This window comes from Myotis nattereri, assembly GCF_964212035.1.
Source record: "Myotis nattereri genome assembly, chromosome: 3".
NCBI classification, from domain to species: Eukaryota; Metazoa; Chordata; class Mammalia; order Chiroptera; family Vespertilionidae; genus Myotis; species Myotis nattereri.
This window is the reverse complement of record NC_138077.1, coordinates 141,563,417-141,579,103: the sequence shown is the minus strand read 5'-3', so window position 1 is coordinate 141,579,103 and position 15,687 is coordinate 141,563,417. Positions and strand designations below refer to the sequence as shown.

The window sequence follows — 15,687 nt, the reverse complement described above, 5'->3', positions numbered from 1 at the left end:
AATAACTCTGGGTCATATAAGCTTCAGGTAGCTCTGCCAGGTAAACAAACAGCCAAGCACTCAGCCCAGCATTACTCACTTTCCAGCCCTCTCCTTCTGTGTGCACATGGAAGTGAGAGATAAAGGGAGTGTTGAACTTGGTGTTATTTACATAATTACAATAGGGGTTGTCAATATTACCTAATTGCATTAGTGCTCAATTGCATAGCACACAGACTCTAAAATACGCTGTTTTATTATTACTGCGCATATAAATATTTCAGTCTTAATGAACAAGAGGCTGCTCAGCATCTTTGCCACCCCTTGAGCCCATATGGCATTACACCATAATGACTGTAATTTTTTAAAAGGTGCTCTTCTCCGAACAGTTTCTGGCTGTTCAATGTTCACAAACCGAATCCTTGAGGTTAAGAGCATAGACCACAAAGAAAGGATGTGAAGTAGTTTGCAGATAACAGTCTGGCTTGGCATCAATTCAGAATTATGGATGAAGATTTGGCAAGGCATCTCCCAAGGGGACAACTTCATCTCTGCCAAATGAGATTATAATGGCAAAGACTTTCATTATGAAGATGACAAGCCCCAACAATCATTTGGCTCCAAAGTTCAACTTTATTTATAGGTTCCTTAATTGGTGCATCTACCACTAGGTTTAAAATCCATTTTAATTCTCTCTGAATTAGACACTTGCTTCTTTAAAAAAAAAAATGTGTATGTTCATCAAAAACTGGACAGAGATGAGTCAATGAAAATTCCCCATTGTTTCTTTCCAAGCAATGAAAAGAGCACTGAGGAAAGAGGATGGGAGTCAGAGCTGAAACAATTGGAAGAGCCAATTACACAAAATACATTACCCACAAGTCACTGAAAGAGTATCAGCTAACTCAAACCCAGTTCCTTTTTTAATTTCATGGTTAAGGGAAGAAGATTTTTCCAATATAGCATGATAGCCGTACAGAGGCAAAGTAATGAGAAAAATACTGCAATTGGGCTATTGAAAATCCCACTAGTTTAAGCCAATATCTATCAAATCACTTTCTCAAACATTATGCTGCAATTGCCAAAAGGTTCCATACTCTGACCTTTTCTCAAATGATCACAGCAAACTCTTCTGGCTCTTAAAAGCATAATAGCTTATTTCATTTGAATAGGTTTTTACAGTTTACCAAGTTATTTTACACATATTACCTCTGTGAGGTAGATACGATTATTTCCACTGTACAGATGAGGAGACAGACTAGGAGAACTTCAGGGTCTTCCAATGGATGTTAGGTCTGCTGACTCAAAACCCTCTTCACTATACTGTACTGACCCTGAGTTGTCTTCCAATGTTCCAGAACTTTATTAATTAAGGAGAGAAATCAAAAATTATAGATGATGATTACCTATAGTAAAACACATTTTACAGAGTACTTTTAGCAAGAAAGAGCTGCTGATGGAGAATCAACAAAATGTATAATGAACATGAGAGAATCCTTCTAGTCTGAACACGGGTTTGCTTTGTTTGGTGATTGGTCATCTTTCTTCCCTACTCCAAGATTTTGTTTTTCACTATTAAGAGTCATTTGATTCTCACTGACGCACAAGGAGTTGGGAGGGTTGTGTAATATTGCATGAGGCTGACCTTACCACTGGTGGAAAAATTGCCAGCCAGACACAACGTGTCAGCTCAGAATGACTCAGGGATGGGCTCAACAGTATCAAAGACCTTTATATCAAATCCTTAACAAAGGAGCTTAGTGTAAACAGGACTTCAGGGCTGGGAAATGACACAAGAAGAGGACAGTCACTTCCTCATCAGAGGACATGGCTTTTGCCAAAATTTGCTGAAATGTGTCCACATTAGTTCCAAATAGACATGAATTAGAGGACTCATATCAATATATGCTATGTTCTACCAGGGACACAGAGAATAGTGTAGTGAAGGGCTGGGTTGGGGTGGGAACTGGGTGGAGGAGGGAAATGGAGAAAATGGGGGGACATCTGTAATATTCTCAACAATAAAGATTTTTTTTTTAATATTTAAAAATGTGTGCTATGTTTCAGATCCAGATGAGGAAATATTCGAGGCCTGGCAAACTCTCTTTCCTACCCTCCATAAATAGTTCAATGTTATTTACACTTTTCAGTTAATATCACTTTTATATCAAAAAGAAGAAAATAAAAAGATGATAACATTGGAAGAGTTAAGTGGAAATAGGAGAACTAAAAAGAAAAAATATCTGCATGTAAAACTACATAATAGATACAAAGGAAAAAACCTCTCATTGAATGATAATGGCAAGAGTAGGCTCATTGTAAGCACCTCCTCACTACCTTCTCTTTTACAATAACTACTTCAACGCCTCTTTCATTGTTTCCCCAGCTGTAACTCAGGTATATAACTTCAGCCCTCAGTTGACTATATAAATACAACGCATATGAATTAATTGAAATTTTTTTCAATTTTTTTAATATAGGTAGAGACATTTTCAATTACATTCATATGTTGCAGAATGGAGCCATTACTATTAGAAAATTGAACTATGGATAGTAAGGACATTGAGTTAATAAATAATATGGAAAACTTTGGTAAATCAAATAGGCTTATCAGTATAAATATTCTCCCAATCTATCCAAAAATAATCCAACAAGTCATTTTAAACTGTATACATGCTGTGTTGTCATTTCTTTACAGTGATGGATGAGAAGATTTAATTTGTTTAACCTAAGCAACCTCTGTATCAGGCAATGAATGATATAAAGTGTGTAGTAAAGAGGCTTTCCACTGTGGCACACAAAAAGATGGGTTTACTCATCAGTGGTGGTCAGTAAAGATGCACAGGAAAAATTGTGCTTGGCAGGAAAACTACAAATCCTATATAATAAGAGAGGAATATGCTAATTATCTGTTAATGCTGTAATGTCATGACCAATCTACAAGTGGTGAAGAGCTACTGGAGGGCGGGGCAGCGAGCTAGGAGTGGGGAGAGCTACAGGAGGGCAGGACAGTGAGCTACAAGCAGCCCAGAGCTACCAGCAGCGGTGGGTGGGTGGCCAGCTGAGGCAAGCAGCAGAGAGTTATTCGCGCATGGATTCGTGAGCAGGGCTACTAGTGTGAATATAAAAAGAATGCCGAAGAAATTTAAGACATTAATTTATAACCCTTTAATGGCTAATTTGGTCCGACTTTGAAAGTAAACATTACATAAAAGGAACAACATGCTCTCTTAACATCCTAGAAGAAATTATTTCAATAGTAAGCTGTATGACTTGTGGTGGTACTGCATGGTCCAATGAACTTTGATGGAAAATAGAAAAAAAATTCCTACGCAAGAAGGAGAAACCTGCTTTGATGTGTACCTCTCAAAGAAACACACAAATTGGGTTATCCATACGCCTGACTAGTTACAAAATATATTACCAATGAAATACCTATATATTGATTTCTATAATCATGACCAATAGCTCAGCAAACTAAATAGAATATTGAGAATCAAAAGCTAACAATGAAATGTGACATACAATACACAAACATACTCAAAAGGAGGATATTCTTGAACATCAAATTATAATTTCTCTTTCAATTCTAATAGCACTCATCTATCTAAATCTGGGTTATAGATATGTAACATATAACATACAGTCACTCTCCTGAAACGTGCCTGCTGAAGCAGGGCAAAGACATGCAGCACTTCAGGGATCTAGGTCAGAGTTAAAAATACAAGCCATAAATTCACTAATGCTAGAGGTGAATGAATAGCAAAGAAGATGAGATAGTCTCTATTACTTTGTATTGAAGCTCATAAAAGGTTTGCAATTATCTTACATAATATGTCTGCTTTCTATCTTTTGTATTCTCTTTATTTCTGTCCATTATATGGCTAAATCCACTATACATCAAATAAGAGTGAATCATTTCTAATTTAATAGTGACACAAATCCTTTGGAACTCATACATTATTGACAATGACATAGAATATTGACCTTGAGTGTATAAAATATTGACTCGCTTTTCTTCTTTTTTTTTTTTTTACATTTTTCCTAGATATGACATGATTAGAATGCATTTTCCATAGGTCATTTTGTTTTGCCCAGATGTACTCATAAACTATTACCTACACAGGCTGTTCTGCTGAGATTTTGTCTAAAACAACAAAATTAAAAGAATCAGTGGCATGCTAGATAACAAAAGATTATTTTATTTAAATACATCATGACAACGATTCCTGGCAACATGGTCTTAAATTAAAAAGAAAATTGTGTAAGAGGTCCTAACAAATAATCTGCAAAGAGAGTAGAGAGTTTCAGAGAGAAACAAAGTGAGATCCCATAGAGTTGCATGTGTGTTGGCTCTTGAGCAAGGAGGAGGAGGACCTGGGCTGACAGTGGGCTCTTTCTTCTCTCTCTCTCTCTCATCAGCTACCTGGTTCTGAACAAATCTTCGATGTCCTCACCTGAAACATAATAATATTGACATTACCTTACAATGTTATGGGAAGAAACAGAGAGGGTATATGTAAAAGCATTCTGTACCCAACAAAATATTACAAACTGATAAACTATAAATAAGAACATTATACATATATAAGTTATAAACAAAGATACAGGCAAACTAGTGGGGCTGATTTGAAATTTACTCATTATAACACAGATATGCAAAATTTAATTTAAAAAAAAAACATCCTGTGTTTCCAGCCCTGGCCAGATTAAATTCAGTGATTAGAGTATCAGCCCAGGGACCAAAGAATCATGGGTTTGATTCCTGGTCAAGGGCACGTACCTCGGTTGCAGGCTCAGTCCCCGACCTCAGTCGGGATAAGTGCCAGAGGCAACCAGTCAGTCTGTCTCTCTCACATCCATGTTTCTCTCTTTCTCTCTCCTTCCTCCCTCCCCTCCACTCAAAAAAAAAATCAATTGAAAAAATATCCTCAGGTGAGGATAAAAAAAAAATTGTGTTTCCCATCACATAACTGACCTCATCTTGCTCAAAAGTCTTCATTCTCACTTGGTATAAAAAGCAAAACAAAACAAAAAATGTAAAGCTTGTTCATTTGTTATGACTCAGGTTCTTCATTAAATAGTCAGTTTGGGGTACATGTTTACTCTTCCTGGGTTTTCTCTCCCTTCTCCCTTCTCCTAACAGACCGGCGACATCTCCTCAAGAAGTTTGTGCAATATTGTAGTGGTGGGAGCAGAGCATCTGCTTCCATTAGTGTCCTTCCTGGGTGGGCTGCTACATCCTGAGTAAGACAAACTGAATCCATCCTTCTCCTTGGGTTTTGGTCTCTACCTTCACTATACCTGTTCTGAAGAGTTTGGGATGGTCCTTTCAGCATAGGCATGGGGCAATGCTTGCTTCTGTCTGTCTTCCCTGATTGACCAGACTCTTCATCTCAGTGCTCACTCCTCAATCTTCATCTCAGAGGCCTGTCTGTGTGCAGCTGGGACCCCAGGTGGAGAGGCGCAGTCTTTGCCAGATTTCCCTTCTCTGCGACACTGGGACCTCTAGAAGGTGTGCTGACTCTTACTGAAAGCTCAGTTCAGTATCTCTGCCCCACCAGAACCAATTCTAAGACATGAGGTACCTGAAGGAGAGGTGAGTAGAATGGCCATTTCTCAACAGGCCCTTTCAACTCTACTGCCCACACCAAGGTGGTTTAGAGACTCCCAGGAGCATTTCCTCTGAGCTGGGGGGAGGGACGTTGACAAGGCCTCTTTACCTCTCATCTCCTTCCTTAACCTTCTTGTTTTCTTTTTATATTAACGTCCTTTTTGTTCCTATTCCCAATCTCTCATCAAGCATTATTTGCACCACTGAAGGGGGGAGGGGTGGGGGAATGGATGTGGTTAGGTCCCACTTTTATAAGCTTTAGTCTTATATCCTCAGGCTTTCTTCTCAATATATAAATGGCAGCTTTAGCATTTTCAACAAATCATAGCTTGTGTAAAAAATTTGGTAACAAATGCACAATGACACATTTGTTCTAGAATAGACTGTATCCACCCCACACCTAAAGCAATAAAGGCCACTGATTTTACGACTGTGGCAGCTGCAGGGTAACAAGGTTTACAGGGAATTTTTTTTAAAGCATCACGACATACTTCAAGCTTTTTTTTTTTTTCTCCTTACTATATAAACTAGGCAGTTTAAGATTATGGGAGATTTCAAGAGTTTCTGAATAAAGGGAGAAAAATGACTTTGTGAAATAGCAATTATGGAGATGTTACTAACCCGATTTAGAGATGACTAAATGAAGGCTCAGGGAAGATAGATAATTTTCACAGCATGTGAGCAGTGAAGCAAAATTTAAATGCAAGTATTTGTATGATAACTCCAGTGTTCTTTTTACTATCCTATATAATAAAACCCTAATATGTAAATTCACCAAACAGTGGAACAACCAGTTGCTATGACGTGCACTGATCATCAGGGGGCAGACGCTCAAGGCGGGAGCTGCCCCCTGGTGGTCAGTGCGCTCCCACGGGAAGTGCTGATAGCCAGAGCTAGGTTTATGGCTGGCAAATGGCTGGTGAGCACAGTGGGGGTGGTGGAAGCCTCTCCTGCCTCCACGGCAGTGCTAAGGACCCCTCGGGGGATGTCTGCCTCCCAGCTTAGGCCAGCTCCCCATGGGGAATGGGCCTAAGCTGGCAGGCAGACATCCCCTAAGGCAGCGGTTCTCAACCTGTGGGTTGCAACTCCTTTGGGGGTTGACCGACCCTTTCACAGGGTCACATAAGACCATCAGAAAACACATATATAATTACATATTGTTTTTGTGATTAATCACTATGCTTTAATTATGTTCAATTTGTAACAATGAAAATACATCCTGCATATCAGATGTTTACATTACGATTCATAACAGTAGCAAAATTACAGTTATGAAGTAGCAATGAAAATAATTTTATGGTTGACGGTCACCACAACATGAGGAACTGTATTAAAGGGTCGCGGCATTAGGAAGGTTGAGAACCACTGCCCTAAGGAGTCCTGGACTGCAAGAGGGTGCAGGCTTGGCTGAGGGACCACCCCCCCCCCCCCCCGTGCACAAATGTCATGCATCGAGCCTCCAGTAAATATAGAAGTCCTTGACAATGTCAGTCAACGCAAAAGGGAAACTATGTATATGAATTCCTGACACTTCCTATACAAACAATAAAACTTACATGACCTCAAAGAAGATTAAAAAATGGAGAAATCCTGAAGAGTCATTAAACTTATTCATTCATTGAATCCTGCGGGCCAGATCCGCCCATTTGAAATGAATAAAACTAAAAAAAAAAAGGACCGTACCCTTTTATGTAATGATGTTTACTTTGAATTTATATTAGTTCACACAAACACTCCATCCATGCTTTTGTTCCGGCCCTCCGGTCCAGTTTAAGAACCCATTGTGGCCCTCAAGTCAAAAAGTTTGCCCACCCCTGATTTAGTGAATACTCCTGAAATAATAAATATTGTACCATGTATTGGAAATCTTATAAAGGTAATTCTCCCTACTCTGAATTAAATTCCAATATAGTGGAGAAGACAGGCAGATGTAATTATAACACACCTAAGCAAATTCAGTGCTATATGATTTTTTAGAAATCCTATATAATAAAAGCCCAGCAACCATAATAGCAGAACAACCAGAGAGATTGCTCAACCAGTCACTATGCACTGACCAACTCTCGGTCCTTTTTCCCAGCCAGCAGGCTCCCATCACCCGATGGCGAACAGGGACCTGGGGGCGGGGATGGCAGGGGATGTGGGTGGCACCAGACCAAGGCCCCCACCTCATCAGTCACCCCACAAACAGAGGGCAACCTGTGGTGGGCGTGGGGCTGGTGAGTATGTGGGAACTGCTGACCTCACAGTCCTTCCCCCTGCCCACAGGCTCTGATCGCCCAATGGCAAACGGGGACTTAGGGTGGGTGGAGGGGAATGCGGGCAGCACTAGGCCAAGGCCCCACACACAGAGGGCGACCTGCAGCGGGGGTGGGGCCGGTGAGCAGGCAGGAACGGCCAACCTCTCAGTTCCTCCCCCCCCCCCCCCCCAGCCATCAGGGAGAGAGACAAGGGGGGAGAGGGAGAGAGAGAGAGAGAGAGAGAGAGAGAGAGAGAGAGAGAGAGAGAGAGAAAGAGAGAGAGAGAGATCATTGTTTCAATACAAGTCCAGACTGGGGATTGAACCGCAACCTAGGTATGTGCCCTGACTGGGAATGAAACCCACAACAATTTGATGCACAGAATGACGTTCCAACCAACTGGGCCACCTGGCCAGGGCAGTGCTATATGATTTTAAGTATCATGAGGCTCTCAGTGTTCACAAATAAATTTTTTCATGCCTCGAATGTTTACTAGAATTCATAGTAATTCTACAGTGGATGTTCCATTATGTCCCAACACATGTTGAGATGTAAGGGATTACTTAGTTGAAAATGTTGCTCTCAATAAATCTGCAAATCCCAAGGGAGACAGAAATGTAGAGTGCACAGCAGCTTGGAAATCATGAGAGCCACCCATCTCCACTTGCCTATTTCTCACTGGCCAATTTACTTTTCAACAATCTAAAGCACTACAAACAGTCCCTCTCTGGGGCGCCTGCAGTTGCCTATATACACACACACTGCATTAAAAAAAAATTGGTAAACTTCATTAAAACATCTTCCTCAAATATGACCTTTTCCAGTGATCTGAGAAGAGTGACAGGAAGAATCCCCCCAGAGGAATGTCGTGACTTTGAGTCAGCGTTTCGGTGTCTGGTTCTGTGAAGGTTTTATGAGAATAGTTCAAGATTTCCTTTGATAGCTAAGAGTGACAACACTATTCAAATGCCAAATGTGGTGAAAGTAAAAAGTAAAAAATGTGTCAGAATTCTGTTCTTCCAAATCCCGAAACTCAAACACCTGCCCTGATAGATTAAAATCCTTTACTTAAAAATGGAACTTGCCCTAGCTGGTTTGTCTCAGTGGCTCGAGTGTCACCCTGGGTTCGATTCTGGTCAAGGGCACATGCATGGATTGCAGGCTCAATCCCCTGTAAGGGGTGTGCAGGAGGCAGCCAATCAATGATTCTCTCTCACCATTGATATTTCTATCTCTCTCTACCTCTCCCCTCATCTCTGAAATCAATAATATATATATTTTAAAAATGGAACTTATCAGGCAGCTGCATCACTTAAAATTATTAACTCCATTTAAAAAGAAAAAGTGCAAATTATCCCCTAAATAGTCTAGAGACATTTAGTAAGGAAAACAAAAACCCATACCCATTTTTTCCTCTCATAAAAGGCGATCATTTACATAGCCCACCATATATATATGCTAATTACATGCTAACATAAATATTTAAAAAATAATCCATAAAAACAGCCAGTCAAAGAACTACCAAAAATGCACAAAGGCAAAAAAATAGATCTGCTTGAAAACAAACTCTGTCATCTTGCTTATTCATGTGTAAACACCCAATATGCTCAATGCTTTGACATCTCTATTCATTTCAGGGTTTGAATCAGCTATAACTATATGACCTTTAACTGTGTGATTGATTCATCAAAAATTCTGAAATATGTTACATAGGGGACTGACTGCATATGTGCAAAAATATTTTTATGGCGTCCATTTTAAGTGACAACTTCCACAAGGAATTGAGAACCACTAAAGAAAGAGAATGTTTTTATTTAATTCACATTTGTACAATCATTCATACCTAAAACTGTATTTTTTCACTACAAAGCTCATATTTAAAAATTGCTTTGCACCTGTGTTCCCAAAAATGCTTGACAAGAATATTCTATAAAACTCCAGAGCTGATGAAAGGCAAAGAGAGTTATTCTTCTATTTTTGCTCTACTGGTACAATCAGACCCCTCTAGGCAAGATCTAGGCAAAAGGAAAGACACCCCCTGGATTAAATGGCACAAGTTCCAAACTTTACCTCCAGGTTCCTGTGCCTCAAGCAATAAACTGGCTTTTGCATCTTGCAAACATATGCAGAAAACTAGGCCAAATATGATTGATAAACTTGGCCAAGTTCTTCCATGCAACCCACTGTGACAGCCACGTTAAAGTTCCCAATGTCAATTTTATTTCCAAATGAAAACTTTTTCATTAAAAAGTGTTAATATTAAAGATATACATAAGATAAACCCACCTCACAAGTTTGGAGTAAAAAGCAATGCATGTTTTAAAATAACAAATGTACTGTATTTGTCTTATTGAAAGGACTGAATGTTTAGAATAAGATGAATATTATGGAAACAGACCAGAGCATACAATCGTATCCACACAGTCGAGTATTTAGAAGCATGAGGAAGAATGTTTCCTGTGCCTGTGCCAGGTGAATGCCTTCTAGGTTGACCAGAGCAATGGGCTGTCTTGACTAAATCTCTCAGACTGCATGGCTGTATTTGAAATTTCAGTATTTCTAGAAGTTCTACTAATTGTCAAATATAAGATTAAATAGGCATGTGCTTTAAAATGTTGATAATCGATTTATACAAATGTACATCTCAGTACATGTGACATTTTGTGGCTTCTGCTGCTGTACTAGGAGTGATAATAAAGATGGGAATGTGGACACAGTCTTTGTCCGCAAAGACATCACTGTAATAGTAGACACCTACACTCAGCCTACCTTGCTGTTTCGACCCAGTGCTTTGGGCTCTCCTTTTCCAAGCCATCTTCCATTTTGTCAAGCTAGATGGAATGATTGAGCTATTGTATCTGTTACATGCTTCCGTATTAGAGTGACAGTTGTTTATTGCACCATTACCAAAAGCTGTGTTCTGACAGAGTGCGTATCACACATCAGTGAAGATACAACAACTTTTTCCTGGCTAACTCATTCAAGTAAACCTATACGAAAGATGTATGTGAGATTAATATATGTGTCTATAAGGATAGATAAGTTTTTATCTCACATAACAAATAGATTGGAACTGTACCAATTATATATCTTTTAATATTTACATAAGGGTATTTGTATTCCTAGAAAACTCTCTCAATACGTATCCCAGACACATCAACAAACCTTATGCTACCTTATTTGTCTTATTTTTCTCTCTATTTATTATTTGCTATCTCTATTTGCTATCTGCTTCCCCTTGTCTTGTAAATAGGCTCAAATCACATTTATCCTTGAAAACCAACCATCTTCCCATGTCATTCATTACCTGTGCATCAATCTTCTTATCCAAACATTTTGGGAAAGTGGGATATCTATTTCACTGCATATTCATTTCTGAATCCAGTGGATCCTGGTTTCAATATTTACCATTCTATTGAAACTACTTACTGCTAAAGTCAGATAATTTTCTAAATTGCAAAGTCCAGTGGAAACCTTCCATCCCTAACCTGGTTGATCAGCTCTGTTAAATTTGGTCTTGTTTATTGCACCCCTTTCTTAAAACCAGATGTTCCCTTGAGCACTTTCCTCTATTCTGAATCAGTCAACCCTTCTGATTTTCCTCATTCCTCTCAACAATCCTCTGCAGGATTGCACAGTCCTTATGCGGACTTTGGAGCCAGATTATCTTGACTAAAATGTGTTTTTTCCATTGACTGGCTGTGGGATTTGGGGCAACTCATTTAATTCTTCTGTTCTTAGTTTTTCCCATCTGTAACTTGGGAACTATACTAGCATTAGCCATTCAACACCTATTGGCCAAGTGGTGAGGTTTGGGGTGTGTTCTCTGTTGTTCTTATTAGTTAGGCAGACACTCTGTCCCTGGGTCTTGGAAATGGGACCTTCTGGGTACTGCTCCACTCCGACATGCAGGTCGGGGCCCGAGATGTAGTCCTGCCCCTTAGGACACTCTTTAAGCTGCAATGAGCTTTCATGAGTGTCCTACGAATAGGAGATTATTGCTCTTCTCTATGTGGGGTTAGGTTTTTATTCCATAGGAGAGAGAGAACAATAGAGGCGGGACTTCCTGCTTTTCCCTCAACCACAGCTGATCGACTCTGCCAGGCCTGCTTACAAGAATGATTTCTCAGGACCCCTGTTTTCTATGCATATCCTATGCATCAGGAGAAGAGCCGGAATACTGCAAATTTCCCTTATGTCTGCAGTTGGCAGTTGGCATTTTGTTAAAAATTTTAGTTGAGTTATTCTTACCAGTGTCCTCACACACTTGGTTCTGGTAAACAAGTGCTTGCCCCTCATTTCTCCTTGGAGGCACAAGTTGGTTTCCTTGGGCCCTCAGCTCTCTCATAGGTTCAAGGAAAAGCTATGCATTTGTAAACTTTCTACCATGTTGCTGTAAAGGTGGGAACATTACTCTTTTTGTCTTTCTACTTCCTAAATAGAACCCAAAATATTGATTTTTCAACCAAGGTCAAAAAGCATGTCTATAGGGAAAAGAAAATCTTCTCAACCAGTGATGTTAGAACAACTGGGTATTTATTTGGGGGAGGGAAATAAAGTTTTATCTATATATCACATTTTCCACAAAAATGTACCCTAGATTATCAGAGATCTAAACATAAAAATTAAATTATAAAGTTTTAGAGGAAAATATAAGAGATATCTTTGAGATCCTGAGAAGGCAATCATTTCTTAGGGTAGAAAAATATTGGTAATTAAAGCAAAAAAGTTGTGAAGTGGAATTAATCAAAATTAAACATTTTTTTCTTTGAAAGACATCTTTAGGAAAATAAGTGGGAAAGCTGCAGACTGGGAGAAAATATTCATAAGAAAGATATCTGACAAAGGACTTCCATCTAATTCTAACATTCAATAATAAAACCACATGAGACATCATTATACACCCACTCAAAGGGCTAAAATTAAAAGACTGACAACACCATGTGTTGATGAGAATGTGAAAAAAACAAAAAAAAACAAAAATGGAACTCTCTTACATTGCTGGTGGAGGATAAAATAGGATGACCTCTTTAGAAACTAGTATGGAAGTTCCTTATAAAGTTAAACACTTACATGTTGGTCTTTACCTGAGAGAAATGTAAACACATACACATATAAATCTGATATAAAAAAAATGTTCCTAATAGCTTTATGTGAAATGCCCCCAAACTGGAAACAATCCAAGTATCCATCAGCAGGAGAATAGCTAAACAAATTCAGGTTCATCCAGACAGCAGAACACAATGAAAAGGAATGCACACAATAGAGCAATATCATGGATGATCTTCAAAACTCCTAACAGGAGGGAGAACCCAGCCACAAAAACTGCATACTGATGATTTCATTTACACAAAATTCCTGAACAGGAAATACTAATCTATAGCAAAGAGTCAGAACAGTGGTTGCCTTAGGCAACCACTATGATGATAGGACTAATGGGGAAGGGCAGGAGCAATTTTTTCTGGTGATAGAAATGTTCTATATATTGATGGGGGGCAGGTTACATTTATCACACTTGTCAAATGTATGCTTGAGATTTGTGCAATTCTTCATCTGTGAACCTATAAATTACATCTCAATAAAAAGGTTAAATGTGAAAAAATTAAATGTCCATGTACACATAGGTTCCTGACCACCCTACATGAAATAGCACCGCCCTCTCTCTCTCTCTCGCTTTTCTTACACTTTTGCCTGCTTTAGTATATTTGATAACATTTATTTATTAAAAATTGATATTCTACCATATGTGTGTTTATCTGCATTGCCTATTAGAATGTAGGATTCTTGAAGGTAAGGACCTTTTAAATTTGCCATTATATATCCAAGGGTAATGGCTATGATGAGAAAGCAATAATTAATCAACTTGGATATTGAACTTTGATTTGTTTTCTTGGTTATTTTATTTTCTTCTCTGCTTGCCTAGTGTTTTTTTTTTTAATCAAAACAGCCCTAACTGGTTTGGTTCAGTGGATAGAGCGTCAGTCTGTGGACTCGAGGGTCCCAGGTTCGATTCTGGTCAAGGGCATGTACCTTGGTTGCAGGCACATCCCCAGTAGGGAGTGTGCAGGAGGCAGCTGATCGATGTTTCTCTCTCATCAATGTTTCTAACTCTCTATCCCTCTCCCTTCCTCTCTGTAAAAAAAAAATCAATAAAATACATTTAAAAAAAATAAAAACAGATAAAGCATGGGGATAGCCCTTTGAAATCCATAAGCACTATACCACTTAAAGGATGATTAAATACAAAAAATTAGCTGTCAATGGAAGATACTCAATGTAAGATAGGTTAAATTTTTTCAGTAGAACAGTTTGTTGTGGTTTTAACTTTTCTTCTAAGAGATGCTTTCCAAAGCAAGAACAAGACTGGGAAAGCAGACAGCACACTGGCAAGGTAGAGCTTCTATCTAACTGGCTAAGTCACAGGGATTGCTTAGTTTCCTCAAGTTCATGACTTTGCCTTAACTCTGTGGCTAATGGGAATTCATTATAAGACAGCTTTCTGGGATTAGTGTGTTGTAGTAGTATCAGTCAGATGGAGAATTGCAAGCTAAGCCTCAGTTCAAGCACTTACAGATTTATAACTAATTAGATCCTGTCCACACCTCACCTGAAATCATGTTAGCAAGACCCATGTTAAAGCACATTTATAGCTAACAGAGGTGTAACACGGCCCTGTAGGCTATCCTGGGCAGCACTGTAACAAGATTTTTTTTTTCTATTTCAAGATTCTTTTTTAAAAAATAGGATAAATGAATTGGTTTTAAGGAAGCCCCAGATTTAGTGCCAAGGTTCCAAAATGAAGGTACCTTGGTCACAGGTCAAATGTGTAACCTGTTGGAAAATCACACACACACACACACACACACACACACACACACACACACACACTCACCAGAGAACATAAGCACAAAGTTTCAATGTATATTCATTTTATAATAGGGTAAATGATTACCCAGCAATCTATTATAATCTAAATTTTGAACTGCTCTATGGTAGTGAATGCTACAGATATCTAAATTGGATTGAAGAAATCTCTTGAACTAACACAAACATAATTTATTTGAGTATAACAACCCAATGTTACTTATTTAATTTGGAACAGCATGATTTATTACACATAGGTAGAAGTGACCCCGACTCCCAGAGCTTATGAAATTGTTCAAATGTGAACAATTTGTGTGAATAAATTGTGTAATAATGCCATAATTCACCCGTTATATTGTATGAACAAAAATACTATTAACCATCAGGGTACAACATTTTAATTTAGTTCAGAGAAGGGATGGAGTACTTTCAGGCTCTCCTTTAGTACTGGGTGTAGGTTAGTGCTGGAGCTGTGGAAAGAGTTTCCTATACTTATGGAGAGCAGTTATGTAAAGGTCTGTGGACACATATTTCTTACATAAACTCTTGTGTTACTAATCAACTCAGATTCAGCTCAGATGAGGGAAGGGCACAATGGGATCTCTGTGAAGCACTAAGTTTAAAGAAACTAAATTAAGTCAGGAAAAAACCCTCAGCTCGGCAAACACTTTGACTCATTATTGCCTTTTATTCATGGTCACTGCCAAGGCTTACCCTCCATTATGAGGATTTACCCAGCCTCACCTGTTTACTCCAATCTGGCTTCTATCTAAAATAAAGAAAGTCACTTGTAAAGCAGCACATTTATGCACACACACACACACACTCACACACACACACACACACACACACAAGAGTATGTACTTATAGTTCAGAATAAAAAGAAAAAGGAAAAAAAAGACTTTGGTCTTTCCCCTTGTGAAGACTAGTGATCTCATGAACTATCCTTTTATGCTTTAGTAGGAGCAGTTATCGTTTCTGCATTCATAA

At 38.8% G+C, this 15,687-nt stretch overlaps 1 long non-coding RNA gene across 3 annotated transcripts in view; it reads right to left on the bottom strand.

Annotated features, from left to right (window-relative positions):
* Positions 1-3,134: 3,134 nt before the first annotated feature.
* The window catches only part of LOC308516060, a 386,889-nt gene continuing 374,336 nt past the window's right edge, over positions 3,135-15,687 (bottom strand). For all 3 annotated transcript variants that reach the window (XR_013995694.1, XR_013995695.1, XR_013995696.1), the window contains one exon: positions 3,135-4,436. This is a non-coding gene — a long non-coding RNA (uncharacterized lncRNA). The remainder of the gene's footprint in view (positions 4,437-15,687) is intronic.